General features: G+C 42.5%; 1 protein-coding gene across 6 annotated transcripts in view; it reads left to right on the plus strand.

Annotated features, from left to right (window-relative positions):
• Positions 1–7341: 7341 nt before the first annotated feature.
• ADIPOR2 (adiponectin receptor 2) overlaps positions 7342–25872 on the plus strand; it is a 44768-nt gene continuing 26237 nt past the window's right edge. Inside the window, exon 1 of one of the 6 annotated variants that reach the window (XM_062491887.1) lies at positions 7342–7466. The gene's annotated coding sequence lies outside the window, so the exon portion shown is untranslated. Of the gene's footprint in view, positions 7467–7765; positions 7914–10188; positions 10316–17558; positions 17580–18829; positions 18981–25872 lie in introns of those variants that run through there. The other 5 variants (XM_062491888.1, XM_062491890.1, XM_062491889.1 and 2 more) reach the window with 5 other exon arrangements.

The following is a 25872-nucleotide window of genomic DNA, read 5'->3' on the forward strand; positions in this document are numbered from 1 at the left end:
AAGAGAAATTATGCTTAATAATTAGGAGCTGTTGTTTTTTTAAACCAATGTGTCCAGTTTTTATTTTATTTTTTTTAATCCAACAGGCAATATATTTGCTGGCATCCCAGAATGCAGTTTTTTTGGAATATAAACAGTGGCCTAGATTTACTTTATTATATAAAATCCGAAGCCAGTGGTATTGTAATTCAAAGTAACGGAAATAGTTTTCCATGCATGGAAAAAATGTGAGTGCAGTGGCCTGATCCAACTCCCATTAAACTTCAGTGGGAGCTGGACTGAGCCCAAGATGGGATCAAATGTGTGAGCTATTCACTCCTGGGATACTCTGTTTCTAGCCCAGTAATAACATTTGCTCTACCTTGGATAGTTCTGAAAAAGACCTTTCCTTCCACTACCCTCACCTCATGTTCTTATGCATCCTTATTGCATCAGTGCTTGAAGGTGTCAGCTCTTTATGTATGACACTCTCAGGCATTGTTAATGTGTCTAATAGTTCAAAATTACTGCATCTGGCCTTTCTGATAAAGACCACACATTTTAGGGAGTCACAACCCTCCTTGCAGTTTGGCACCACAATTAATTTTGTGGGTATAAACAACTCTGGGAGCGGAAAAGTTGGCATTGTTAGGGCTGCTATTCATCTGGGTGTCCCTGGATATGTCCTTTTTCCACCTAAAATGTTGTCTGGATGGAAAAAAAGATGTGTTTTGGCCTTTTGTCCCAGCATTCCAGACCTCTGGCAGCCTGCTTGGAGCCAGCAGTTTCTATTGGACTGGGACCATATAGCGATAGGAGAGAAGTGACCATTAGATTTCTTTCCTCTCCCTTTTTTTCATAAGACCCAGGTTTCAGTATTTTAGGTTTTCTGGGAATTTTATATTCAAAAATTCGATCCCACTAAACTCTAGTTTCAAACTTAATTTCAATGGCACTTACACATAAAAGAACCTCCATAGGGTGGTAGTAAGTATAAAATAAGAGCACAGTCAGATTGCCTTGATAGAAATCCAAAGGAAGTAAAACAGAAAGCTGCAGCAGAGTTGCTTCTTTCCCATGAAAATTAAAAGTGGTGGATTTTAAATTGTGCCTTGTTTGATGCACAAAGTGATAGAAAGGGGTGTGGGGCTGGGAGCTAAGCTTAATTCTGAGCTTTGCTGATAATCTGCTTTGTAATTTCCAAATAGTTACTTAATTTCTTTGCATTTTAGCCTCCAGCCTCCTTCTCTATAAAATAAGGTGCAGGATACCTCCTTTTTCTGTAATGATCTTTGAGAAATATGGCTGAAAAAAGGTTTAACTGAAGGCCTAATTAATTTAGTTCTCTGCTCATTAACTTTAGCAGGCAGACAGCTGTATCCACACTGTGTGAGGACACTCAGTTGGGCACAGAGAGGCTCAGCAGCACGGATGGGGTGGTTGCTTGGGGGCTCAGCAAGAGCCTCAGAGGGTCTGTAGCAGCAAAGCATTACTCTGGCACAATGCTGGAGTGAGGACTGTGCTACAAAAGAGAGGCCAACTCAGGGCTTGTTTATTTATGGCAATTGAAGATCTTGTAGCTAAAGTAAGGCTTAGGTAGGTCAACCTGGTTTCTCTCTGCTCTAATTCTGTCTGCAGTTTCATATGGAGAAGATACTCACACCATACACTATTATATACTCTGGGCTGGTAACTGGCTGCCACATTCCAGCCCTGAAGTCGCTGCACTTCAAGGCTGATAGAAATGGCCACCCTTAAGTCTTGTAAAACTAAAATATTTTTGGCTTAAAGGCACTATGCAAATACACTGTTACTGCAAGTCAGTGAACATGGGCTCCTAAACAGAGCAGAACAGGATGCAGATCTGTCATCATTTTCCAGCTGGCAACTACTGCCTAAGTTATAGTGGGAATGAATGAGGCCTCAGTATGCTCTGCTGCAAGGTAAGCTAAGCAATAGCTGATCCCAGAACAGAAACTTTCAGTTTATATTAATCATACTAAAAAGAAGGTGGCAGGTTTGTGAGAAAATTTAAACGAACCTTTTAACACTGCTAAACTTCAGGCCACTTGAATAATTTGGAGGCTCCCATTCTTTGTCCCCGAAATGTCTGTGCCTGTTTGGAGCTCAGTGTAGCAGAGGGGCTGCTGCCCTTTGCAATTCAGGAAACAGCCACTTGAATCCAGACATGCAGCATTGGTGTAACTTATACTTTCTCTATGGACCAAAGTTTGTTCCCTATGGACCTCAGCAAAGCACAAATGAAGCAGATCTTGTTCAGTCATATGAGATCAACCATGCAGGAGTCTCTCTCTGCTCACTTGACCCCATCCAGGGACAAGCCTAGTAGGTTTAAATTACACTGTGGGAGCAATTCCTCATCACCTGTGGCTACAGAAATATAGACAGTATTTTCATCTGCTGACACAGCCACAGAACATCCCAAGGAGACCTTGGGAAATACCTTCCAGTGACTACAGGGCATTTCTCAAGTGTCTGTCACAAGGCTTTCCAGAATGAGATGCTTATATGGTCATTAACTTTCATTTAGCTTTTGTTTAACTACATTTCAGGTTAAATAGTTTCTAGCAGATACTCTGTGAAGTCAGGTTCACTGAAGGGCAGGCTGTGAAGGAACTGTCATAGGACTAACACATGGCAGATATGAACATAATATCAGATCCCCTTCTTCTCACAGGCAGACTCTGGCTATGTCTAATCCCTGGGACACAGAGATGCATCCCATCTCCTTGTGTATCCTGGCCATATTCTGACTCCCTGGCACCAACACCCTGTGTGCAAAGGCTTGTGGATGCGGAGACTGTCGAGTGGGTAGCCTGTCCCAGCTCCAGGCTTTGGGACTGGGCCACCTCCTGAGCATACTAGCTCTGAAGTCTAAACAGAACCAGCTCAAAGACAAGCAAAGGTTAGACTTCTGTGCCCAATAGAACACATACCAGAAAAGAAAAAAAGAATCATAATCAGCAGTTTTAAATGCCCAAGTAATAATAATAAACCCCCCCAGTATGACAAAATAATCACAGCACACTCATGTGTTCCATCCATCAGACTTCTGCAGGACTTGAAGTTGTTACTAAAATGTCTTGTTTCTTAACCCCGTTTAAATGACAGTTGAGATTTTTTTTTTCCCATTAGAATTCAAAAACCTACATTAGAATTTTTTTTCCATTAGAATTCAAGAACCTACATGATAGTATTTCCTTGAAGATAGAAAGAGAGAAAGGGGGAACAAACAGGGTCAGGAGCTCTCCCTGTGACCAGTGATAAAATGCAACAGCCATAAAAAGAGCTACTAAATACTGCCCTGTGACACTCGAGTTGGACACCTGCCCTAAGTGTCACAGTTTGCTCTCCATGTTACCCACCCAATGCAAGCTGGCTCTGAAGCCCTCCCCAGCTTCCAGTACTGGCAACTGTTCCAGCTGTTTGGAATGTGGTTGGTGCAGCAGGCACCAGTCTTCAGCAGCATGACTGAGCGGGTGGTGAGGCCCTTGGTGATGTGGGAGGAGAGGAAGACTGACTAGGAAAGAAATACAAAGAGATACTACAATACAAAGAGAGTGAGCACACGCTGCTTTGCTGTGCTTTGCTGGGAGGGGGTGAGGTTGCAGTACCTCACTCAGGCCCTTTTCCCATCGGTTCTGTCGTGTCCTGGCAGCTATCCTGGGGACTTCAGAAGGGAGCTGCTCAGGTGTGTTTGCCAACAGAGATGGAGCAGTTTAAAGGCTTGCAGCAGTAACACATATCCGGAAAGAAAAACAGTAATAAAAAAAATGGTTCAGGCTCTTATTTATCCTAAGGCAGCTTTATTCTGAATCATCATCATGTCTTGTGGCTCTTCCTTGAGTGCCATATCCATGTGTCAGCACTTCACAAGACTCCCAAAACATCGAGATTATGTGGGATGGGCAGGATGGGGCATTACCATGCAAGGACAACACTGCCTTTCAGGGAAAAAAAATTAAAAGATCTGGGGTAGACCCACATCTGTTGGAGCTAATTGTAACCCAGTCTTGTCCTCAGCCTCAAGGAACTGCACAAGCACTTAGCATCTTCTTGGCCTGAGCAAACACCTAGACCAGTTTTTTAGAGTGGCAGCTCTCTGCAATTCACTGTGATAATTCTGGCCAGTCTCAGTTTCATTTGCCACAGGCAGATTTGTTTTCTCTTGCTTGGGAACAAGAGAGTTAACCAGTAATGACCTGCTAGCTTCCACAAATCACAGGGCTGTGTATATAGGACAAACACATTCTGAAGGAATTAAGGCAATGAATCTTTTATTACTGATACATTTTCTAGGAATCTGCAAATGCCCAGGCAGTACATAACTCTGTTTTGGAAAATTTGTTTTGCTGTACTGCAAGGCACAGCTTTGCTTTTTGATTTCCGGGCTCTTGAACCAGAATAAACTACCCAAATTCCTTTTATTTAATATTTATTGAATCAGTATTCCTGTCTCATTGTCCCTCTTAATTGGTTGCGCACACATTAAGTTATGGTGACAGGAAATGACAGTTGAAAATGACATGCAGGTTTTACATATATTTTTTGTCAATGAAGCTCAAAATATTTTTAAATCATTAGCACCATTTTGCAGAAGAAATCCTGAAAGACAGGGCAGGAAATACTTCATCTGACAGGCACGGGGTGGAGCTGGAGCAGCCACTGCAGCCTCTGCTCCCCATGCTGCTGCTCAATGGCTGTCAAAATACATTTTGATTGGTGAGAGAAACCATAAATACGTGTAAGAGTGCAACTGTAATGTTCAGTAACTACCTTGCTCCCTTCATAATAACAAAAATTTTAATGAATGTGTGAGATGGGAGACATATTTTAAAGGAGAAAATAGGGAATCATAGTTTTATGAACAGAGTTTTAAGGAATGGGCAGGATGTATTTATTGTTTGTGGGTATTAGGGATCAAAACAACTCAAATATTAATTTATAGGGATATTTTTGCTTTCATTAACTATCTCATTCACACTCACTGGTATGAGCTAAAATTTCTGGGTGTGGGGACAAGTGTATACTGATTGGAGTGTGGCTCAGCAAAGCATTAAAGTACATAGAGCCACACAAATTACAGACAGGCTCTCCAAATCATCCAGTTATTCTGCCTGGCAATTGCTAAGATTGTCCTCTAACAGAGCAGAATTCCCTTCATGTTTTGACTGGCCTCACTGTAAAACAAGCGGGTGTAGGATTTCCACCATTTTCCCCAAGGACTCTATTTTGGGAGGTGAAATCTCCACGTCACATAGGTTTTCCTGCTGCTCAGCCAACACTTCCCATTCCTTAACAGGGCAAGTTCTTGTTCTCTTTGGTGCTCCCCCTCGGTGCCTCTACACCAGACACAGGCATTTGAGCTCTGTCACCCGAGTCAGGCTCCCCAGGTGCCTCCCGTGACATCAGGCCTGGGAACACTGTCTGGTTTTCATCATCCTTCTGGTCTTGTACCACCTGTGGCCTCCTTGCCTGGTGCCATGCCCAGAGCAAGCAGGTCAGCCTGTCCAGTGGGAGGTCTTTATCCTCCTCCAGCTGCCCTGGATGCAGGGGATGTGCACACCACAGATCACAGAATCACAGACTGGGTGAGGTTGGAAGGGACCGCAGTGGGTCATCTGCTTCCAGTTCCCTGCTCAAGCAGGGCCATCGCAGAGCATGTGACACAGGACTGTGTCCAGATGGTTCTGGAATATCTCCTAAAGGGAGATTTCCCACCCTGTCTGGACATTCTCTTCCAGTGCATGGTCACTCATAGAGTAAAGAAGTTCTTCCTTATATTCGGGTGGAATTTCCTGTGCATCAGTGTCTGCCTTTCACCTCTTGTCCTATTGCTTGGCATCACCGAGAAGAGCCTGGCTCCATCCTCTTGCCACCCCCATTCAGATACATTCAGACCCCCATCCAGGTCCCCTCCCAATGTTCTCCTGTAGTGCGAAAAAAAAAAAAAACTCAACTGTCATTTAAACAGAGCTAAGAAACAACACATTTTACTAACAGCTTCAGGTCCTGCAGGAGAAGACTGATGGGTGGATGGAGGGTATGAGTGTGCTGTGATCACTGTATTATAATAGGGGGTTTATTATTGTTATTTGGACATTTACAACTGCTGATCATGATTCTTTTTGTCCTTTCTGGTATGTGTTCTGTTGGGAACCTTCCCTGCAGTGCACTGTGCTGTGCCTGGATGGCTCTGGACTGTTCCTAGAGGGGTGGCCTCTCTGTCATGAAGTGCTGGGGTTTCCCCTGACACCAGTTCCGAGAGGAGAGGGTGATGCTCTGCCTCTGCTCAGGGCACACAGGAAGCAACGAAAAGTGAAACCCCCCTTCAGCCTCAAGGCCATTGCCAGGGGCTGGAAACTCCATTCTTTGCCAATCCCTTCCACTCTTTGGCCAATAACAATCCCATGTATCAATACAGCCTGGGGACAGAGGAGTTAGAAGGCCAGTTGGAAAAGGATGTGGGATTGACCCTTTTGGTCAACAGCTGGCTGAACATGAGCCAGCAGTGTGCCCAGGTGGCTAAGAAGGCAAATGGCTCCTGGCCTGGATCAAGAAGAATGTGGCCAGCAGGACCACGGCAGTGCTTGTCCCCCTGTACTGGTGAGGCCACACCTCAAGTCCTGTGTCGAATTCTGGGCCCTTCAGTTCAGGAAGAACTTTCAGGTGCTAGAGCGAATCCAAGAGGAGGGCAATGAAACCGGTGAAGGGTCTGGAACACATACTTTACAAGGAGTAGCTGAGGGTGTTTAGCTTGGAGTAAAGGAGGCTCAGGGGACCTCCTTTACTTACATAAAGAACCTTATGGCTCTTTACTACTCCCTGACAGAGGGTGCAGCCAGTTGGGGGTCTGGCTCTTCTCCCAAACAACAGCAACAGGACAAGAGCACATAGTCTTAAAGTGCGCCAGCTGAAGCCTTAGGTTGGACATTAGGATAAACTTCTTTAAAGAAGAAGAAATGGGCCGCCCAGGGAGCCGATGGAGTCGCCGTCCAGGGAGCCGATGGAGTCGACGTCCTGGAGGTGTTTAAGGACAGAGTGGACACTCAGTGCCCTGGTCTAACAAACATGGTGGTGTCTGGCCACAGGTCGGACCCGATATCTCAGACCTCTTTCCCCACCGACCCCACGAACCCGTTCCCGGGAGGGAGGGGAACAACCCCGGTTCCGGGAGACAACCCCGCCTCCGCCCCCCGCTCCGCTCCGGGTGCGGCTGCGCGGCCGCGGCGGCGCCGCCTCCCTCGGTGCGCGGGCCGGGGCGGGCCGGGCCCGCTGCGCGTCCTTCCGGCTCCGGACGCGCAGCCGCGGCGGCGCGTCCCGCATTGGCGGCGGCGGCCTCGTGCGATGGTGACGGCGTAGGGCCGGAGGAGGCGGCGGCCGGGCCGGGCGGGCGGCGGCGGCGGCAGCGGCGGCCGCGGGACGGGGGCGGCGGCGGCGGCAGCACCTCCGCCGGCCGTTGCCAGGTGAGCGTAGCGCCGGGGAGCCCCGGCCCCGCTCTGCTCCGCTCCGCGGGGTGTGCGCGGCCCGGCCGTCACTCGCGGGGCCGGGGGTCCCCGCCCGGGCTGTGCGGCCGCTGTGCGGGGAGGCGGGAGGGGAGCGAGCGGCGGCGGGGCCGGCCTGGGCCGGTGGCGGGGCGGCGGTGCCGGAGCGGGGAGGCGGCGGAGGCGCTGCCCTCGCCGGGCCGGGTTAGGCCCCGCGGGCGGCGGCCGGGGCGGTGAGCGGAGCCTGCGGCCGGCGGGTTCCCTCTAGGGCTCGGCGGAGCACGGGGGAATCGCCGAACGCAGGAGGAGGCTTTAGGCCGGTAGATGCTCTAAGTGGGTCAAGAGCACTGTAAGTGGGTCTTGTTCCGTGCACTTGTTGCTTGTCAGGGCAGGGAAATCTGCTGCTGCGCCTGAAATCTTCTTACGGAGGTAATATAAATAATATAATTCCTTCGCTTGCACAGTATGGGAACCTTTTCTTTTTTTTCTTTTTTTTTTTTTTTTTTTGCCAGCGGAGTGTTTTTAAGTGCGTATATCGGTAAACACTGCAGTTACCAACAGTAGATACCGTAATATAAATATTTGATATTAGGGTAACCACAGTTTGGATATTCTCAAGTGGCATCATAAGAAACTTTTTTTTTCCCTGAGAGAGTCAGGTATACATCTCTTGTTTGCTTGGGATGAACAACAAAGACATTGAAACATATGGTAATCGCCTGCAAAACAGAGAAGAGATGACAACTGTTGTTCTTTGCTGGAGTTTTCAAGCAGTGTTAAGTTTCTTTTTGTGTTTGTCTTAGCCTTACAAGTCAGTTGATTTTGGGGCTTCAGTAGATGTGTGGGCATTTGTTTTGAGAAAACCCTTAATATTAAATTATAACTTTTTTTTTTTTGGTCATACGGGCTTTGTCATTTTGTATATGTAAATTATCATGCACTTGTCACACAACAGGGAAGCTTTTAGATGTTACCCCTCGTTCAAAGAAACTTTGTGTTCTTCCTGCAGCACTGAAATTTTTCAGGCAGCTGAATTGTCTTGTGTATCACAACCATGCTGTGTATTTTTAAAAATGGAACTAATTTTATGGAACTGGCTAGGCCCTCCAGGCAAACCCTTCTTGGCATAATCTGTTTTCGAGAGTTGGTGTCTTAGAGTGTAATTTAAACTCTTGTTTTCACTCCCTTGCTGTAGTCAGTGTCAGGGAGTATTTAATTTCTGGCTGCATCCTGGCTCTGGTCTTCACAGGTCTGTTCTGGAAGTCAAAGTGAAGAGCTGTATGCTGCACAGCACTCCCAGAATTATTGTAAAAATCCTCAGATTTCAGAGGCCTTTTTGTAGTAGTTCGGTGTGGAGGTGCTAGTTTGCTGCAGAACCTTATCAAGACTACTTCAGATTTGTGATAGTTGCTGTAACAGAGGAAAATATGTTTGTGATGAACAAAGTAGGCGTTGTGTCATGGAGTTATGGGTGCAGCACAATCATGAAACATGGCCAGTTTTCCTTGTTATCTTTGGCTGTGACCTAGCCTTGTTTATGGGAGAAAGGAAGTTTGTGTTTTGAGTTAGGTTTTTTCCTTTTCCTGTAAGGTTGCCAGCCAGTTGCAGTTATGAAGATTTCATGCTGTGGTTCTTGCATTAGAGGGATAACTTACTAATAACGTGTGAACATCATTTGTTTTGTGACACTTAAACCTATATGAAGGCTGTAAGTGTGTGTTAGTAGGCAACTTAAAGAAAGGTAATTGTTGTGTTGGGAGTGTAAGATTAGTGGATAAAATACAGAAATGATTCCCTTGTGTGAGCTGACAGCTAAATATGGTTGTGAATAAGGTTGTTGGCAGCTTTGCTGTGAAAGCCATGGAGGATAGTCGCTAATGTAGAAAACTGAATTGGAATAAATGATGGAGGAGCTAAAAGCTGCGTCTCAACCCAGCCCAGGTTATCAAAATGATGCTTTCTGAGTGTAAATCAGATATGAAAACATAATGTGGTGTGAAGGACAAGAGTGTATTTTTGGTGTACTTCTTCAAGCAAAACCTTTTACAGTGAAAATTCCTCCAACCGGTTCTTATGTATTTTATGTGTATTCTCAAATATAGATTTAAAATGACATGGGTATGGGAGCTTAAATTGTCTTAAGAGACAAGGGAGCCAGACCTGTGAGGCTTTCCATCACCCCCTTACCCCAGTCTTTGCCCTAATGGTCGAGTGCTGTTGAGCTGGTGACATTGCTACAAGTTTGGCAAGTGGCTAGTGACCAGTGATTTTGGCAGTGTGGGTGAGATTCAGACTGGAAACCTGACTCCTGGACTCAGGATTAGAATGCTGGGCTTTGGTAAGCTTGTTCTTGCTCTAGGCAAGGGTTTCTGTAGATCTGAGATGAAGGAAAATTAATGGGAATTGGCAGGGCATGTAATGCCAGTGATTTTAATGCTTGGTTCTCTGCTGTTATCTCATGTCTTCAGTTGCATGTTCAAGGAGTTGTGTCAAGCATTCATGTATGAAAGATACTCAATATGAGGCACTAAAATTTTTGCAAGTTTTACAGGTTTTGGATTGCATAACCATATTGTCCAAGACACTGTGCAAAACAACAAGGCTTGCTTTCGTCAGTGGACATGCTATTTGTGCATGAGGAAAATCTTGATAAGGAAACTTCAGGAGGTCGTTGGATTATTATGCCATCAGCAACTCAAATCCTTGAACGGAAGTAGTTCTGAAATGGAAATAGCTGTTTTGAGTATTTGTGATTTGAAAGTGTCTGTCTGAGTCATTCAGTGAATTTTCTGACAGACGGCGTTGGTAGATTTGAAAAGACGTTGCACAAGGTAATGGTGGTGATTGTGAAAAAGTATTTGGGACAGTGTTTAAGGGAAGGAGTATTATTTTAAACTATTGTTTTGTGATAGAACTTGTTTTAAATGCATTGTCTTTTTACAAGACTTACTTCAGCTAGTTATGCTTAACATGGTGACTGTCTGCTTCTGCTTTTTAAAGTAGAAACTTGTCTGTTTATCGAGACGAGTGTAACACAACTGATTTTCAAAACTGGTTTTCAAAATTTAAGAATATGGAAACAAATAAGATGCTGGTTATGATTCTTCAAGAAACTGATTTCTGAAAACATTTTTAACTTTCATTTATTGATTTGAACGTGTTCCTACCAGTGGAACATTTGACTTCTGAAGTAGGATGCTGCAGATCAGTGTGTAAACTACTAAGAAGCAGGGGTTGAGTTGTTTTCACATAGTTCCTGTTACAGAGCTTTGAAGAGAACAATCTCCTGCTTTCTGTGGAGTGAGAGATGCAGACTTCTACCATCATGTAATTGTAAAACTGAACTTAACCTGTTATTACATGTATTTTCTGGAAAGTTTGTCCCAATGGTTTGACAAAAATATCATCTTAGTCCAGTTTGACGATGTATCTCAAGGTTCCCTTTCAGGACAGAGTGACAGACTTTCTGTTTCCAGAGAGCTGCTCACCACATGGGGATGTGGCAGCTGGTGTGGTGATAAGCAGGCAGCCTCTCCCAGGAAAGGAGGTGCTACACAGCTTATGCTGTTGCTACTTGGTTTGAAAAACAGCAAAGAACTTGAAGAGAGTTGGCAAAATTAAGGTGCTTAGAGATATGAAAAGCAAGTATTATATGTCTAAATAGCATGTTGCTTTCTAATTTAACGTGATTACTCATGTCTTCTGGAGTTGCAGGTCTCTGCTTCTCTGTTGGTGGAGGAGAGGGTCTCTTTTTCTGACCAGGCAGGCTTCTTTGGACTTTGCATGTGTGTCAGTGATTTTGGGACATCTCAGGGCTGTCCTGTGGTTAAATTGTCTGCAGAAAGGGGTCTTCAAGCATATAGGTGGATGTATATTTCACAGGACGTGTAATTGTTAGTGTAGAAAAATTTGCTGCATGGTCCAGATGAATTTCAGTAGCTGTGAAAATGCAATGGAGTTTGCCGGGATGTGCCAGCTGCTGTAGCACTGTGAACAGGACTAATTAAGCCCTTGTGAGAACAGAAAATAGTCAGGCACTATTTACAGGAGGAAAGTGTTGGAACAGGCAGAGCTGTAATCATTGGCTCTGAGGTACCTTTAGACAGCAGTAGGCAAGAGAGGAGACAATTTACATGCAGAATGGGCTGAAAGTCATATCTGAATACTCAAAGTGGGTATTTCAGTGTTCTGCCAGCATATCTAAGTGCATTGCAAATCTGCTACAGGAGAGGCTACTTCCTTTTTTCTTTTTTCCTTGTTTTATTCTCTTCTTTCTGCTAGTATTTTATCTCAAAATGGTAAATGTTCATATTTCTCACTTCATAGTGGAAAGCAAACGTACACCAGCTCTAGATGTCATAATGTTGCAATGTTACCTGCATTGAATAGATCTGTAAGAGTCTAGCTCTCTGCCAAAGCGGTTTGCTGTTGTGGAATCATTGTCTTTCTAAGGGTATCTGTGATCATCTGCATGTATTCAAAGATAAGGTGTCACTGGGCTGCTTTATCACAAGTACACCAAAGCCATTTCTCATATCTGTCTTCTCAACCAAATTAAATGCTCTTTTCCCCCAACATGTTGGTTCCATCTGCTTAGAGGATGGCAGAGGCTGCCACTCTTTGTTTGAAGCCAAGGTCAATTGTTCTACTCTGTTTGGGTCAATGACAATTTATGTCCTGTGGAATTTTTAAGAGATCACTGGATGTGTTAAGCAGTTCTACAACTTCTAGATAAGGGCCATTTTGCTGCTAGGAGCCTTTAGTGGGCTTTTCTGTGTTTTAATGACAGCATTCTGGCGAGGTTCTAGTTTTAGCTCCTTACTGATGGATGTTTTTTATTTGTCAAGTTTGATTTTTCTCAAAATGTTGTCATAAGTATGTATTAGTAAATTAGATGTTTATGGATATTTGAATAACAGGCTGTTCCTGGAGGGAAATGAGGCATGGACCTTCCTGCTATATGAAATATTTTCTTCATGTAATTCTGCAAACTTCATTAAAAGCACTTACTTGTGCTCCTTTGGTTTCTTGTTCAAACTATTTGATAAGTGATACTAGATTTTGGGAGGTGTAACCATGATTAAGACTTCAAGATCACATATAGCTGTACGTTGTTGCTGTTTTTTTTAACATGCAGAACTTGTGATGGAAATGAGATAGTTGAATAGAAGCAGTAAAAGCTGTCTTTTGAAAGAAAATCCAACTCTGGCTACTTATATTAAATCTGAATGGTAAAATTCCTTAATCTGGTGGTAAAATTCTGTAAGTAAATCTTTAACTCTTGCTTGTACTAGAAATGTATCTGTGTCCCCAGGACAGCAGTGGGAGCTGTTTGAAAAAGCCATGCAGTGCAAAGATAAGTGTAGCTGAGACTTGCTATATCTCAGTCCTGAGAGTCCTGGCAGGCTTTTAGCTGCAGGGAAAGGGATTTCAGCATTTGGAACAAGGAAGTGACTGGCTAGTAGGACTTGAAATGAAGAGTCACATGCATTTCAGCATCTCTCAGCTGACAGCTTAGGTATGGTTTTGTCATGAAGCTGCACTGCTTTTCCTGCTGGCCTGCTGCTGAGACTGAGCAGTTGCCATTCCCTGGTCTAAACGCAAGGATTAACTTTTTATGTTTTCTTCCCTAAAGAAGAAAAATAAAACACGTAAATTAAATTTGTGTTGGTCTCCATGGCTGGTGGAATTTGTGGGCGTGTAGACAAATACTGAAGCTGTGGAGGTAAGTTAGTGGTGGTGGAATCAGGTCCTTTCAGACTTATGAGATGATACAGCCAATTTCCTTGTGAAGAGCAATGTGCTTTGCAAATTGTGTTAGTTTAAGAATTATTTGTGTGTTTGTGTATTCCCCAGAATGGCATATGGCATTGCAAAGCTGGTCACAGCAATGTTCTGCTGTTCTCAGTATTAATCTTCTGGCAAATAGTTTTTTGTTTAATGGAACATGATTTTAGAGATAGAAGTAAGAGTCTATTCATAATTTTTATTAAAGTAGCTATGTGACAAAGTGCCAGCTGTTGGCTTTCTGCCTGCTGTACCTTCAGTGGGGAATAAAATGGATTATTTTCTGAGGTGAGTGTTCTGAGAGTTGAGAAAAACATAACAAAGTCAACAAAAGCTTTACTCAGTGGTTTTCTGACCCTTATGTATTCCAAGCTAGAAGGAGGATGCTGAAAAAGGCTTGTGTCATAGTTATCTTAATGTCCATGGTTAAGTGCAACTGCTCTTCGACTTCCTGCTCTGTGACATTTTAGTAATTGGCAACCATGTGAAATCTGCAGCATTACAGAATTAGTTCAGTACTAAATGTTTTATAAAAATACTTTCATTTTTACAGGCTTCACTAATGCAGGGAAGGAAGTTGCTAGGTAGCTTAGACTTGATTTGTAAGGTATTTCTCAAGGGGCAATTTTCAAATGCATTTTTGGTATAGAAGAGGAAATTTAAATATAAATATGGTATTATCTAAATATAAATATATACCAATTATTTGTTCTCTTTTTGGATCATCCTTCAGAAACACTGAGTATAATTTGCTAAAGCCGCCTTTCTCTGTGTTAGAATTTTTCATAAGTGTTTCTTCTGGCATTCTTATATCAACCAGGACTGTAAAGAAAGAAAGTCAGTAATAAAATGTTAAAACTTTCTGGGTTACAAAAGAAATCTTTGATTCAGTAGGAAGTGACTTGTTGCTTAAGTATCTGGGGAGGTGTCCATTGGTTTTAGTTACTTTGGTCGTAAAATGCTTCTAATTTAGCCTTGAACCTATGCTCTAGAGTTTAAGGATAGGATGTATTCTGCCTTAAAGGCAAAGTCAATTTTAAGTTAAGCTTATCCTTGATGGACAGCAAGAGAAGCTGACCAAGTTTCAGATCCCTGGCGTAAATGTTTGTGTCCCAAACACCCAAGCAGCACATGATGCTGTTGGAAATGCCAGTTGTGTCAACTGATTTAGAAGGACTCCAGGGTAGGGGTCAGTGATGGCAAAGGGAGGTGATGTACAAGACTGTTGGAGATAATACTCCACGATCTCAAATGCTCAGATAAGGTCAGGGTTGATGTAGCAGTACAGCTCTGCAGGACTGTGAGTAATTGGGTTGGGAGCAGCACAGTCTTAAAATGCTGTTGGAAAGGTGGTACAAGATGCTCTCAAAGCACATTGGTTTTTCATTCCTTTGTGTAAGCCCTTTCCAGCTGACTTTTTCTGGATTGGTTAACCAGATCAAAAGGCCGCTTGTTACACATCACAGCAGTCATTGTGAGAAACAAAGCATGATAGCAGAACCCATGACTGTTTTCCTCTGAAAACTCATGTCTTGGCTCTGCTTCAATAGTTCATTATTATGCAAGTGCCTGAGGGCTTATCTGCCTGCAAGACTCACATGAGTGTTTTCTGTAGGCGAAGGTCATCCTTGAAAAGGCAGAATTCCACATTACTGTTCTTTTAGCAGTAAGTGTGATGGGTCCAGTAGTTCTTGTACTACAACCCAAAATCACATTACATTTTGAGAGACTATCACGTGTAGACATTAAAAGTTCCTTAAACCTCAGTGCTTCCTTCTTGAAGATCCTGTTTTGAGGTAACACCTTCTCATTTCAAGCTGAAGGGACTCATGAATTGGACAGTAATGGAAGTAATGTCTTTGTAATAAATGAACAGTTCATAAGCATGTTATTTGTTGCAACATTCAGAGTCACAGGTAACAGTGGCAGTATTTGGGGTTGACCAAAACATAGTCTCATAATTCCTACCATAGAATGACATTTAGTCATGCTAATGATGGAGCAATTGAGAATTGCTGGCACTTAAAGTTAATTACTCAGCAAACATAAAAAGGAAAGGCAGGGAATATACTCATTGCTGCTGCTTGCATCCAAGACTGCTTCTTCGGGGGACGTGACAGGTAATACACCATTGCCAATATATTGTCCTGCTTATGGTGATCCAGTTGCTAAGCAAACGTGCAGGATGTGTATGTTAAAGCTGCTTCTCTTCAGGGATTGCCCGCCCACCAGTCTTTATTCATCTTTGAACTTCTGATTTGTTTGTACTGAAATCTTGGGTTGTCTGGTTAGCTGTCTAGAGAATTGATTCTATTAGGAAGCAAGTGGTCTGCTAGTGAAAACCAGTTCTGCTTTCTGTTAGAAATGTTAAATAAGGAAGCCATGCAACTGGGGAGATTTCAAACTGTTGCATGTAAGGCTTTGTATAGAAATATTACCAGCACTCACTGTACATAATGTAGTGTGTGTAATGTTGGAGCTAGTTTTTCTGTCTTGTGTACTACTTGCAGTATGGATGAAGTAGGTTGTATAAATTATAAGCCTTCCCTCCTCCACTGGAGTGCAGTGAATGTCAGATTGAAGCTGTCATGCTGGTGCTTTACAACTCCAGGGACACAGGATCCTAAGATAAACTCAGCCTTCATTTAGGGAAATTTTTAGGCTTTAACAACATGCCATGAAGTGAAGCAGAGAAGATGGAAGTGGATTACAGGAAAAGTCTTCTGTGTTCCTTGCTTTTTTCATGGTGTAATATTTATGTCATAGAGGACCTCTTGCAAGCTCTGATTTCAAACTCTCATGTGGACCAAAAGCAACATTTTATATGCCTTGACAAAGGTCCCTTTTCACCAACTTCAAGTGACCTGAGGCAGATTAACATGCAGATTAATGTATTTGACAGTAATAAATCAGCTTTAACAAGTACCGAGGCAGATTTGTTTGGCAGAGAGTTTGGATAAGATATGGTATCTGGAGTTGAGTATTTTGTAGAGAATGATGTAGTGGAGATGGTGGAAAATTTCCTTCTTTCTTTGGTTTTGTGCTGATGCATCTTTATGCAATTTAGCTGTAACTGTGTGCAGTTAAGTCAAAGTTATCTGGGTGACTGAGCCTACAAAAATGGAAGGATGTTAATTAGTTGTAGACATGCACTTTGCCGTCCAATGTGATCTAAATGTTTACAAGCTGATATGTAGGACATATACACTTAGGATTTTTTTTCTCTCTCTATGTAAATTTATTATCTGATTTTTAGTTTTCTTGGAGAAACAGCCTTTGTGTGGGTTGCATATCTTGTAGAAATCTTGGACTGTAACCTTCCTAAGCTTGAATATAAACATCAAAAGCCAGGGAGGAATTTGAGGTGACAGTAATTGCTTTCTTACAGGTAGTACAGTTATTTATGAGAAAGCAGTAACAAATTAGTCAGGAATATTTGACGTGTTGGGGAAGATTACTGCAGTGTTTAAGATAACTGCTGTGTGTTACTCCATATGGAAGGTACAAGTTGCTTGTTTCGTTGCTCTGTGTTGTATTTCCCAAAAATGAGGCTTAGGATAAATTTGAATGTTTCTGTAACAGGGTGATGACAAGTGGGGCTTCCAAATTGGAGTTGATTGTTGAGGTGAGCTGCAGGAGAATATCAACCAGTCAGAGACAAGACTAGAAGATGTCATTCTTTTCCCCTTCAGGAGGAAAACTGTAGCAATGAATTCTTGAAGAGTTTATTTTGTTTATTTTTCAGTTTTGTAATTTTTTTTTTGTATGGGGTGGGATTTTTTTGGTTAGTTTTTTCTTTTCCATTTGCACCTACTATTCTGACTTTTGTCAATGGAAATAAGTGACCTCAGATTGCCGTGTGACAGTTTAAACATAATCCCTGTCAGAAATTAAAAATCATAGTTAAAAGATTTTATCTAATCTGTATTTAAGAGCAAAAATTCGGGCACACGGAGTGTTTCGATTTCTTTAAGTTTCTGGAAAAAAGATAATTTCATCAAAACTTGAAATTCCAGGAGAGCTATAACATGAACTAGTGAAACTACCTCTGGCTCAGGATTCTGCCTTCATTATGGAGTTGCTGCTTAGGCTTCTGCCCTTGAGACTCTGAGCAGCCTCTTGTGTGAAATCCAAGCAGCCTGTGTGATACCCACCTATGTACCATTGAGCCCTGCAGCAGAAGCACCTTCATGTTCTTGTTCTTCGCTTGCTCAGTTTCCTTGTTCCTGTGTGTCACCCATGCTCAAAGTGACAAGACCTCCCTGAAGCAGAGAGACCCAGAAGCTTTGGGCTGGTTGTACTCAGCAGGTTCTGTGTGTCCCTGGTGCTGAGGTGGTGGGGAGTGTGAGAGTTGTGCCCTGGCTGTGGTCGCTGATGTGTCCTTGGCTGCAGGATGAAATCCTGACCTATGGGTGCCAAATGTGCCAGGTTACAGCACCTCTAACTGAGCCTTTGCCTGTGCTCTGTCCCTGACCTTTCTAGTTATACCTTTTGAGTCTGAAGCCTGGCCAAGCTGCAGGGCCACCTACCAGTCCCAGCCAAGCTGACCATTCAGGGGAGAAGGCAGAAACCTGGCAGCCGTAGGGTTTTTCTGTCCCCTTGTCCTCTTATGTAAGTTGCTGGCCAGAGTGTCTCAGGGTCGTGCCTGCTGGCTTCTTGGATGCCTTCGGGGAGCTATTGGTATTCTTATGGTGCTTTGCCCGGTCTCCCTAGGAAGTTTTCTGTTTCATCCGTTCCATTTCCCTCATCCATTCTTCTACAGACTTTTTTGGTTTCTGTCTCATAATCATTTTACTTCCTGTATTGTTTGTATGCATTAGGCCCTTTGCTGTCCTTCCTCAGAGAGAACTCTTAGGGAGTTTTTAGTGAGGATGTCCATCCCCTAAGGAAGAAAATAGCTTGTAAGCATGAATGTGTAAGCAACATAAGACAGACTTGCACTGGTATTCAGAGATTTTTAGAGCTAAAGGTGGCTTCATTTGCTTAATACCCACTGATAGATTTATCCTGTACATTCGTCTGTTTTCCCTGTGAATCCTCATCCTGTAGCAAAAAGTTCCAAGGTTTGTCTATTGCTGTGTCAAAAATGATTTTTTTGTGTTTGAGGTTGCCCAGTCTGATCTGCTAACTCTGTGTGACCTTACCTTGGTTGGTGGGCAGTGGTTGGTATCTTCACTTTTTCTTATTGTTTCTTGGGGTGGTGCTGTTGTTGTAGACACAAAGATTAGGAAACCTTGTGCTGTTGTTGGAATTTTACCTGCAGTTTTGATTGGTCACCTCTGGTTTCACATAAAGCTTTCTTTCCTATCATAAAGGAAATGTCTCAAGTAATTTAGTAAATGTGTAAAATGTGTTGTAAAACTAACAAGCTATTGCATGTTAGCACATAATAAAAAGAGATACTGGATTTTGTATTTCATAAGTTCAAGGCTTATTTCACTTCTTGCTTGTTTACTTAGCTACAGCTGCTTGCTTATCTACGTACGTCAGGATTTGCCTGGTTATCTGGGCAGGTCGAAGGTCCTCCAAGGTTTTCCTTCTGTTTTTTCTAAGGTGTTAAATTCACAGCACTGGTTGTTGACTTTCCTTAAGACTTTCAGCCTGTTGGTATCTCCTTTTTTTCCAAAATAATTTGTGCCACTACTGTGCTATCAATACTGGAAGAATCTTTCATGCTTTCCATAATGGTGTACCTGGGGATACAAGTGGGTAAGGTGATGTTTTTGCTCTGTTCAGATCTGACCCCCTGTATGGAGTTCTCAGCCAGAGAACTCAGCTGAGTACATCTTTGGCATACAGATTAGTGGCTGACTTCTATACGTAGCACTCAGTCTCTGCTGAGAAGCTTGGCCTGTGTCTCTTGTGCTTGTCAGGTGAATCTAAAGAGCTGTGTTGCATCTCAGTCACACTGTGGATATGGCAGTTGGTCTTCACATCAAAATGACACTAGATAGCTTCTTTTTACAGACAGAGAACAAACTTATCCTTGAAAGAGATCCTTTATTTGCTAACTCCATTGACAGTAGGTGTTGTGTCAGCCTAAGGTATTTTTTTCTTCTTTCCAGAGCAGTTTCTGTGTAGTTCTACATCTATAACACCTCTTACAGATGCAGTTGGGCTAGGGCAAGAGCACCTTCAGTATTTGAGAACTAGGACAAATAACTGTTCAGTAGTTTGCTGACCTAGTTCTTGCTTTCTGCTCGTGTTCCTCCTGTCTGGGCCCTTGTCCAGGAAATAAACTGAAATTTCTACACTTCCTGCTCTTAAGATCATGAAGGCTTATCGACTCAGCCATGTTTCCTTCCTGTTCTTAAGGTTTCTTAAAGAAATGGAGTGTCTCCTATGATATTTAGAGATTCTTTCTGCAAACAGAAAGCACAGACAATGAATGCCAGGCTCACTGTTTTATGTTTAGGTGCTGTTGTAGGAAAGGTATATACATGTATGAAAGGCCCTTATGTAGAAAACAACACTGACAGGTCACCCCAGCACAGAGTTCCCTCTCTGGGCAGAGAATGTTACCAGTTCAGGTGGCCTCTTTGGTTGTTTCTCCTGGGGCTTTTTCAGACCTTGTTATTCTGTTGTAATTTTCCTGTGAAGACAACAATGGATGGAGTCTTGCATTCCTTCTTCTTTGCTATTATGTTCTTGTTTATGGTCAAAGAGGAAGTACCGCTTGTGCATGTGTCTGGTTATAAAAGTAATGTACATGCAAGCAAGGCCAACAATTTGTTGCTGGTACAATGCAAATCTTAACAGTGTGACTCAGTTTTTCTTTATGAACATCTGACTAATGATTCTGAGAAGAATGTTGCAGTTACATACACAGAAATGTTGCCAAACACAGCTAAAATTGTAACACATGGACTTTTTGGTTTCTGTCCCTTCTCTGTGATTTATTTTCACCCTTCTGTTGCTGTTCTGGGTCTTCAGGGCAGCAGCTTTGGCCTCCTGGATAGGATAACGGAGGTTATCAGCGCTGGGAATTGTGTTGGGAGGAGTATGATATTGATGTTGCCTGTTTCTTTTTCCTCTCTGTAGGATCCACTTGAGTTTCCTTGATATCATTGCTAATATGTTTTTATTCCTGTATTTTTTTCTTCATTGGTCTAAACCTTCAGGTTATCTCTGAATTTATTATATATGGTGCCCTTTATGTATTCATTATTCATTTATGTATTCATTAATGAGTTCTTTAGCTGTGGGGTCTCCTGGTGGCAAGGCTGTGTCCTGTCTTATATCCCCTGCCTGTACTCCTGTGCACTGCATCCTGCTCCTCTGCTGTTGTCATGCTAGGCCAGTATTTCTCAGCATCATTGTAAATTCCTCTTTCTGTGGAATATAACTAGAGGTTATATCACACAACGGTAAACAAAAGTAAATGGCATCTGGGCTGGTTAGAAAAGCTGCTGTCACAGCTGAACTGCATAAAAGCTGCAGTTCTTACAGAGGAAGCCTGATAAACCAGTCCTGGCCTTGTGGCTCGATATGGAGCTTGTGGGCTCCTACTGGCACTGCTGCATTTACAGGGCTGCATGGTTATGGTTTTCCTCTCATTCCATGTCCCCAGATCCCTGCATGTCACTTGCAAGTCTAGGAAGGACATTGCCGACCCTCTTATGATTCCAGGCTCTCGAGCAGGGGTAAATGATCCTGGAGGAATCCTATCTTTTCTATCTTACCTTGCCTTGTGGGGGGCCTGTGAAGGTGTGAGGGTAGCCAGCAGTACTTAACTATGATATACATCTAGCATTGCTTACTGGAAATGCTTCACATAATCCTGTGTTTTCTTTTTTGAATTTTGTAATTACAGTAAATGCTGCATTCTAGCCATGATTAAGGCAACCTGGAAGTCCAACTTCTTCTGTTTATGTGAAATTAAGCTTTTATTCCTGTTTTGTAATAAGATATTTTTGTAAGTGTAAACTTTGTGTCTGTTTCCTGGGAGGAATTATTTGCTAAATCTACTGTTGTTAAAGTTTTATGTTGTAAATTATTTTCTGAAAATAGTTTGACACGAAAAAATAATCTTCATTTTCCTGTAATGGTGCTGATAGTCACTAATCCAATGATTCAGCCAGTCCTCATTGTACTTATGAAGCAGTGTAGCTCTGTTACAAAGAATGATGGCAAATGCATGCTTCAGAGTAGGACCACAATACACTTTTTGTACTGAAAGTATTAGAAGGTAGGTGCTCCTCGTTGCCCAGCTCAATTGCAGGCTTTTTCCTCAACTCCATTGTGTGTTTGGGGGACTTTTCTGATTTTGAGGGGGTTTGTTTTGTTTGTTTATTTGTTTTGTTTGTTTGTGGTTTTTTGTTTTTTTGTTTGAGTTGAAAGAGACATGAATCACACACATACACCCTAACCCAAAATGGTTGTCTGAATGCACCAGTAAGTGGTGTTCAGTCGTGAAAAACAGCTAGCATGTATATTCACAAAATGCTTCCTGATTACTTGTAAGTTAACATGAAACATGTTTATGATCTTAAACGGTCTCAAACTTAGAATTTACATGGGAATGACTGTACGGTTAGACCACAGACAGCAGCAAAAACCTCTGTGGGGAACACAGTGGTACTAACAGAAAGTATTTTGGTCAAACAAACCACAGTGAGAGGATGTTTTGTGTGAGTCTCTAGGTCTAGGATCTGCAGACATTTTTATGGAGTTCAAGGTACAGCCCTACTTCATTTTAGCAGTATTCTGATAAGTAGACTTTGGATGTTTTGAAATCACTCCGTAGTCACAGGACAACAAAGAGTGAAAGATTAAGTTAATCTTTCTACTTTTAAATTGCATCAGTGGTGTCTTACAGTATCAGTGTCCTTGGTCTTGTTTCAGAATTCAAGATGATTTTGAACTGTGTTACCAGGAAAGAAATTTGTATCTGAAGGAGTGGCACTAAATGTAGAGGAGACTAAGTGTTCACATCAGCTTTTCCTAATTCTCAACAGTATTTGTCTTTTGGAGCTGAATTTATTCCCTGGCTATTGCATTAAGGAAGTAAAGTAATTAATAAGTATCTTTACCTGGTCTCATGTGGAACTTCAGCTACATGACTAAATCTGCTTCTATTTGGCATAAATTAGTTGCAGTCTAGCTGTGGTGGGTCTGCTTCTTTAAAAAGGAATCTGAAAGATGATGCACCATTTTTTTGATCCTAGAGTGATACAATTCTGTGGATGTAAATGCTGTTTCTGCAGTGTTCTTGCAGCATTTTTGCTACAGAAAAGTAGCAAATATTTAGTTGTCTGACTTGTGGCAAACCAACACTATGGCTTTTGAGGAGAGGGGTATGTGCTGCTTTCAGCTGAAGAAATGCCATTTCTGAGGGCAAGTGAAGCAGTAACTTTGCTTTGTTCTTGTTTTTTTACTAATATGGGAATGCAAGCATTTTGTAAACCAAACCTGTCAGCCACAAAACAAAACACTGATAAGCAAGCTCACAACCTTAGTGTAAATCTTATCAAGATTATCAAAACTAGAGAGAAGGTACTTCCAAAAACTGGGATGAGTGTCAGCTTTTTACAACCCAGGCTCAATTAAAATTAGTGATCCTGGTGAGGTGTCTGGTTTGCTGTGCCAGGTGTGGTCTGCCCCTGGTCAGCAGGTTGTAATAAAGGCCATGGTGTATGCCTATCTAACAATAAAAGGTCAGGGCCAACAAATAACTGCTAGTTTTTCATAGGTTGGGAAAATACTGCCTATAATATATGCAGTTACACGTTTGGGGGTGGGATGCTGCCCTTTGCCACCTTGTCCACGCTGTTTCCCCAGCAGAACTTTGAACCAGTGCAGTTGCGTGTTTGATGGAATTTGCATCCTTCGCGGCAGCTGATGATCTCATTCCCCTCCCTTGGTTAATGTTTTTCCACAGTCACCTGGAAGAGCTTGTGACAAACATCAGAGTGCCTTTGGGGCGGGCAGCTGGGAGCAGTGGAGCTGTTGATTGCCCAAACAGGGGAAAGTGGAGCTGCCCCCTCTGGGCACCGGTCAGACCTTAAATCTGCACAATGATGGCATCGAAATGAAGGCATGTCCACGCAGGCCAGTAAGAAGCACTGAAGGCAGCTGTCCTAATGATTTGCTGTTGAAAACTTGCAGCCTGAAACGTGCATATTCCTCTTTGGTTTTAAAAGCAGGGCTGCAGTGTTTGTTTTTGTACAGTTGCTCCTTGGAGCATTTTCTTGAGCAGTAAAAGATCTTGATTCAGTTTTTAGGGATTGTAACCCAGGCTTCCTAGGAGGAAGGGTAGGGTTTTGCTTGTGCCACTGGATTGCTGCTATCTTGGTGTCCTTTACATTCCCATGCAAAGATTCCCTCTGTAGAGGGGTAAAAGGAATGTAACCTCACTTTCGTGGTCTAGCTCAGGATTTTAGTGCCTGCTCCAAGTACTTTGGTTTCTTCATCTTCACCCAGTTTTGTGAATTCAATGCCCTTGAGGCAGTAGCTAAGTATGTATTCTGGATTTTCACTTAAGAGGAAAGTGATGTTTGATTTCAGTCTTTCACTTTTAGATCCCAAGTGTTACTAACATAGAAGAACTACATCTTTTTCTTGTTGGCAGCCGTGAGGCAAGTTGGTGTGAGTAGCATGCCATAGGAATAAAATCATGAAAGAGCAAAAGATGGGATGTTTCTCACTTGGAGAAACAGAGTAGTTTAATGAAAAATGAACCAAAAGCAAGTTTTCCAGGTCTGCTGTGGATATTTGTGGAATGTAACGTGAAGAGAACTTGAACTTCTGCTCTCAGTTTTGTATGCTTTTGTAACAATTCACTTGGTTTTGGTTTATTGAAGACTAGAACTGATTTACAGCAGTCATCCAGTCTGTAAGGACCGGACATTGTGCTCTGGGGGTGGGCCAACCTCTGACATAACTCTTAGCCCAGTTAAAAAAATGGGGTCCAATTTGCAGTACAAATTGGACAAATGTTGTAACAATGTAATGGGATCCTCTGAAATGGAAGCATTTTGATAATGCAGGCAGGCTGCTGGCTTGTTTCCTTTCTTTGGATCCAAATGCATCAGAATGTGCTTGATTGTTTGCCTCTGCAGCCTGCTGTGAAATAGCTGGGGCTGAAGCCACCAGTGACAGTTTACAAGTTACAAAGACAGCTTTTTGGCCACTGACCCTCTGCGGGAGTCTAATCTTTGTTTTGTAGATGCCTCTTTATCTAGGGAAATTACATGAAGAAAAGAGGTGTTGGATTACTTCCTCATTGTTCCTCACTGTTAAAGATGACCTCCAAAGAATTTTTATAGGCTGATTTGTACTTTTCCTTTAGGGTACATTGAGAAAACAGTCTTCTGTGAGAATTTCCTTCTCCCGTTCATACTTACCCTTGTTTGCTTTGTTTTTGACTGTAGCTTTAGAGAATATTTGGAATGTTAACTGTGAATGTTTAACTCTTGAATTGAAAAAGCTGAATCATTAAAAGACTGCTAAATAAATACATTTAAAAAATTAAAAATGTTAAAGTCCTTTATTTCAAGTTGGCCTTACAGTACTATTTGTGAGCTACTACTTGTGACAGAACCTCCGTACCAGAAGACAGTATTAGGAATACAGTGTGCCAAGAATATTGCATCTCAATCAGTATACCTTATTTCACTCAAGGTAGCCAAAATCAGCTGTTTCATAGGGAGAAAATTCCCCATCACCCTATATAGGCTGTGTTCTTTTCCCAGTCTGTCTGTCCATGGGTTGTAGTGGAAGTGCTCTGCCATTTGTACCTGTGCCGGCAGTTCTGGGAATGGAATTGTGCCTGTTCTGTTACTGAGAGCTTGCCTAAAACATCTTGGGATTTGGTGAAGTCTTACTGTTCGATCAGCTTTACCCCTGGCATGGCTGTGACTGTCATGGCACATGGACACAGGCAAGGCAGTTTGTAGATTGATGCAGCATCTCTTACAAGATTTTTTTTGGGCACTCGAGCCCTTTATTAAACATTAAGCATTTAATGAATGTTCTGAGAAATGTGTAGCCTGAAATTTTCATGATGGTCTTTTGTTCTTTTGATAGCTTAAGGTCTGTTAGGGGGAATGAGCGAATCTTAGGAGGAATCATCCACTGTGTATACATTGTTTATGCTGCTTTAATGGATACTTTGGGGGATGATCAGCAAGGAAAGAACATACAGTGGATGCCATTGCTTATTACCTGAACTGTAATGTTTCTGCCAGTAAGGCAATTGAGAGGGGATTGTAGGGGGAAGCAGTTTTCATTCTGCTTCCATGTAATAGCTACAGACAGAACTAAATGCCTTTTGACAATCATTCTCATGCTGCTTACAGGAATGAACATAATGCCAAGAGTGGAATACTGGAGAGATTGCTTTGTTTTGGGGAAGTGGGAGGTAGTCTGACCATCCAGGACTCTGTTTTATCCTCAAAAGGGAGTGACAGATCTTTTAAATTTAATTACAAACACTACCATTAGTGTGTTTTCTTTGTTTTACTGCCATATGTCATCATTTATCTTAGGCAGTAAATCAGTCCTTGTGCCAGGTGAGTTCTGGGAGGTTAGAAGGGCTGCAGTGCTTATCCTAGGGAGTGTCATGCAGAGAACAATAGCATTATCCCGTGGTGATTAAGTT

Source organism: Cinclus cinclus, chromosome 4 (assembly GCF_963662255.1).
Source record: "Cinclus cinclus chromosome 4, bCinCin1.1, whole genome shotgun sequence".
In the NCBI taxonomy this organism is placed as follows: Eukaryota; Metazoa; Chordata; class Aves; order Passeriformes; family Cinclidae; genus Cinclus; species Cinclus cinclus.